This window comes from Rutidosis leptorrhynchoides, chromosome 4 (genome assembly GCF_046630445.1).
Source record: "Rutidosis leptorrhynchoides isolate AG116_Rl617_1_P2 chromosome 4, CSIRO_AGI_Rlap_v1, whole genome shotgun sequence".
NCBI classification, from domain to species: domain Eukaryota; kingdom Viridiplantae; phylum Streptophyta; class Magnoliopsida; order Asterales; family Asteraceae; genus Rutidosis; species Rutidosis leptorrhynchoides.
In genome coordinates this window covers 131222980-131227500 of record NC_092336.1, presented here as the reverse complement: position 1 = coordinate 131227500, position 4521 = coordinate 131222980, and the positions used below count along the sequence as shown (strand labels likewise).

The 4521-nt window shown below is 30.8% G+C and overlaps 1 long non-coding RNA gene across 4 annotated transcripts in view; it reads right to left on the bottom strand.

Moving 5' to 3' along the window:
* Window positions 1-3115, bottom strand: part of LOC139840161 (uncharacterized) — a 4146-nt gene extending 1031 nt beyond the window's left edge. Inside the window, exons 1-5 of one of the 4 annotated variants that reach the window (XR_011757265.1) lie at window positions 2730-3115; window positions 2296-2522; window positions 1554-1606; window positions 1251-1391; window positions 1-508 (exon numbers count right to left, since the gene is read on the bottom strand). The exon at window positions 1-508 is cut by the window's left edge and continues 418 nt beyond it. This is a non-coding gene — a long non-coding RNA (uncharacterized lncRNA). Of the gene's footprint in view, window positions 509-1250; window positions 1392-1553; window positions 1607-1707; window positions 1758-2295; window positions 2523-2729 lie in introns of those variants that run through there. The other 3 variants (XR_011757266.1, XR_011757264.1, XR_011757267.1) reach the window with 3 other exon arrangements.
* Window positions 3116-4521: the final 1406 nt, after the last annotated feature.

The window sequence follows — 4521 nt, the reverse complement described above, 5'->3', positions numbered from 1 at the left end:
CAGTACAAAAGAATTTGTCCAACTATAACTTATAAGTTCTCATATTTTTTATGAATATTACCTCTTGTGTACTAAAACTATATTTATATCTACGATATTTAGTTATCTACGTGATTATTCAAAATCTTTTATTAGAAAGACTAATTAGCTTCAGGTGGGTTGATATATTAGTGCAGATGTACTTGATCCAATACGTATTAATATTTTTCCATGGTTTGATATTCTAAGCCTTATGATTAGGCCAATTATCTAATACACTTCAAATTTATATCTGACTTCATGAATCAACAGTTTGAAAGTACTATTTACTATAAGTGTCGTGTGGATACTACAAAATAAGTACTAACCTTCAATATCTACCAACTAATTTATGATTCAGGCTGTATTACCTATGACTGACAAGAAGATTAATCATACAACAATTAAAGATACAGATGTTACCATTAGTGATAAATGAACTAAGTGGAGATTTTGTTTCCGAAAATTGCATATGCATCTTCGAATGAATCTGATAAACCAAAATATTACGGAGTATTAATTATCAGTATCCAGAACTCAAATGTTAAGGGTTATTATTAAATTCTATATACATGCGTGTGTGTCCGAACATAGATATAATAAACAAAATATTCAAAGATTATTACGTCTACTTGTCACAACAATCAGAAAGAGAGTTTCTCTCTTGTTTGACCTGGTCCAAAACATAAATCAGATATTGGCACAAATCAAAGTAGAAAGATTAAAATTCTTGAAGTTGAAAGGATTCGTTAACCACCCAAAATGAACACAACCTCAAATTATTTTATTATATATGATTTCAGATGTCAGGATTATGTCCCGTTAACAAACTCGGTCAAGTTTCCTATCATTTAACAGTTTGAGACCAAGATATAAAGACTTTAGTTACCTATGTAATGTACTCACAAAAGTTATGTTCGACTTAATATTGTGATTATGTTACGTATTTAATCTTCATACAATAATTCCATCAAATCTGCATAAATTTTTAGGCATAAAATCTTCAATCAAAATTTAACATTCATTAAAAAACTCTTTAGTGTTGGATATATGGCTTCGTCACTATCATTACAGTGTAGTGGGCATGATGAGTAAAATAGTCACTATCAAGACAGCTTTACAAACTCAACATCAAAAAGTAAAAATCGCTTATTTTTACCATTTCAAGTACTCGAACATAGGTTTAATAGTTAATACGTTAGTAAGATTTGTTTATATAGACGAGTGATTACCTTTTGATTGACCCATAACCATGGCTACCAACAATCAACATAAAGCACGATGCCTCTCTACAGCTTCTCATTAAACATTTAGTTTAAAACTCCGAAAGTTCCCTTGACATGTGGATCTGGAATTGTGTAAACCATCAAACACTGTATAAATAGGACAACACACTTTGAAGATTCAGTAATTTGTTGAACATCGTTATATTCTAAAACATTATTCCAATCTTACTAATAAACTAAAATTCTATTAAAAGTTGCATGGAACTTGAATAAAATGTAAAAAAAAAATGAATGGGTCAAGATTGCTACCTTGTTATGAAAACATCCAATTGAAAAATCGCCAGGTTTCTATGATCTTCATCCTTTAATTGTATTAGCAGACACCGGGTAAAATCCATGTAAAAATACATAGTAAAGTCTGCCTTATTAAATTTAATATATAACAATCAGCTAAAGTGTTAACCTGCAATGGTTTCTGACGGGCACTTTTGCAAGCCAAATTAGGTGTTACCCAGTAAATACATAATAATGCATGTATATAAATTGGGGTACCTACAATCATTAGTTCATTGTTTGTAACATAAAAATGATTATATTGCTTAATAATACTGAAATAGATAGTGCAGGGCTAACTGGTGCAGGCCTTACAGCACAACAGGCCCTCACCTAGAATGTTGGTCTTACCTTTGATAACACAACCAACATCGTTATCACTTCCGTTCAGACAAAAGTAGGCCAATAAACTATCTTACTCGCAAAGCTAATTAACGCCCATGTTACAACCATTTGTGACTCGAAACATAGACCTAATGAAAAGCTTTGGTGCAGATGAGGTTCTCGACTACAAAACTCCAAACGTGTTTTAGATCATATAATATTCGAAAAATTTACATAATGGTTTTATTGGAGTGTTTTACAAATATAACTGAACGTAGCATCTCTGTTTATATACAATAAAAGACAGATAATATTTTTATGAATTTTGAATATAACTGGATAGCATAGCAGGATCTCTAATTTGTGCTTCTCTACCAAACTAACAATGTCTCACCTGCGGGTCTTCTAACGTGATCTTTGTAACGGCTTTTTCTTCCCCGACCTTGAACCCTAAAATCATCCCTAAAATTATATTCTCGATTTTCTGACCATGTTCCATCATTTAGTCGTTTCAAATGGCTATGTAACACCTGAAAAGACGTTCAACCTTTTTCAAAAGATCAACACCACCCTCATGTCACACAAAATAACATTGATAGCCGTTTCTTCAAAGAATATAACCTAATTTCGGAATTGATAACGGTAAAAATCACTCATTAAGAATTTATCGCACACATATATAATCTAATAGTGTTACGGAATTTTCAATCAAATGGATCAAGATGAGTTGATCCATCCATCATATTGGTATTCACGAATCAAAGCCGTAAGAATCATTGATTAAGAAACAATTATGATATTAATATATAAAAAGAATAGTTAACGTACCTATAGTGTCGATTCATGTACATGATCGATTACATGTAGAAATCCACGAACGATTCTGCGAAATCCTTGAACATATTTTAGGGCAAAAATTGTTTATAGATGAGATATTTTAGATGAACATATTTTAGAACACAAGCAGAAACGATTATTGATGACATGCGATTATATGAGACAATCAATTGACAGAATCGAAATCTGTGAACAAATTTTTGGGTAAAAACTTTGAAAATAATTTGAGAAAATCATTTAACATATTGTAACGATATCAAATCACCGGAGATGAGATCATTTGATTCATAATTCCATGTAGTGAAAGATGTATAATTTGTCTAATGAGAGAGATCGTCCGAGAGATTTCAATGAAAGAACGATTAGGGTTTTTAGATTGAATGTCTGGAGGTTAATTGAGTGGTAGCTGTTGTAGTTGATTACAATATATGAGGGTAATTTAGTCATTTTACTGGATGATTAGCTAATCTAGTTTTTTTGTTAGCTAATACCTTAAATGAATGGTTGTGATTAAATCTTAGGAATAATCCTATGGTCATAGAGGGGTTAGCTTGTTTAATTAGGAGAGATAATGATTCTCTTTTAATGTTTAAAAGAGATATATATATATATATATATATACTAGGTTTTTAAGCCCGTGCGTTGCACGGGTGTGTAAAGTACCGTGCAAAAATATGTAATTTCCAGTTCATTTTGATATGTAATAGCGATATTAAAATAATAGGAAAAGTATAAAATTATCAAATGAAATCACTCACAAATCACAGAACCACGTAGAGTTGAAAACTTAGTAAAAAAAATTAAAGTATACAACTCAAAAAGTATGTCTGAAATTGAATATACATCTCCAAAAACTTCAAAAAGTACCATAAATTTGAGAGATGATGAAAGTTATTTAGGGGGTTTACTATCCGTTTCAAATTGCAGGTTAAATAGGTTGATAATAACTATAACTAAATTGAGATAATTAAATTGATAACTGTAATTAAAATAATCGTGGAACGTTAATTAATTTTTTAGCCCGTGCTTTGCAATGTGGGTAAGATAATCGTGCAAAATTAATTAATTTTCACAAGAGTTTAAGAGCCCGTGGTGTTAACAAATTTTAAAAGTTCTTTTGAGTTTAAATTTTTTAGCCAGTGCGTTGCATGGTGGGTAAGATAATCGTGCAAAATTAATTAATTTTCACAGGAGTTTAAGAGCCCGTGGTGTTAAAAAATTTTAAAAGTTCTTTTGAGTTTAAGAGTTCGTAGTGTTAACAAAGTTTAAAAGTTCTTTTAAGTTTAAGAATCCATAGTGTTAACAAATTTTAAAAGTAGTTTTACTTTGTGTTAGTAAATTAGCGAATCAATTACCTCACATCTATAGTGTCTATTAAATTGCTAAAATGATGATGTCATTATTATGCTAATTCCTTTGTTAAGAAAAAATCAAAAAGAAAACGAAAAAAATCTAAGCATGGTGGGTGATGTCATTAATCTAAATAATTTTGAATTAAAATTATGTAACGAGCCGACCAAAACCGTTATCGACGGCGCCGTTAACTTAGGTCCCGTTGCGTGGTCGTAGTCCCTATATGAGACTCGTTTGACCAAAATTATGTCGCATTCATTTGGAAAGTACAAGACTTGCAAGTTTAGTTTACAAAACCGTTCGACAACAAGTCTAAGTTTACAAAAGTCATAAAGTATAAATGAAATATCTTGCGACATAATTAGTTTAAAATCACAGTTGCTATAAATAGCGTAAGTATGTAAACAATATGTTTGAATCCAAAGGTGCT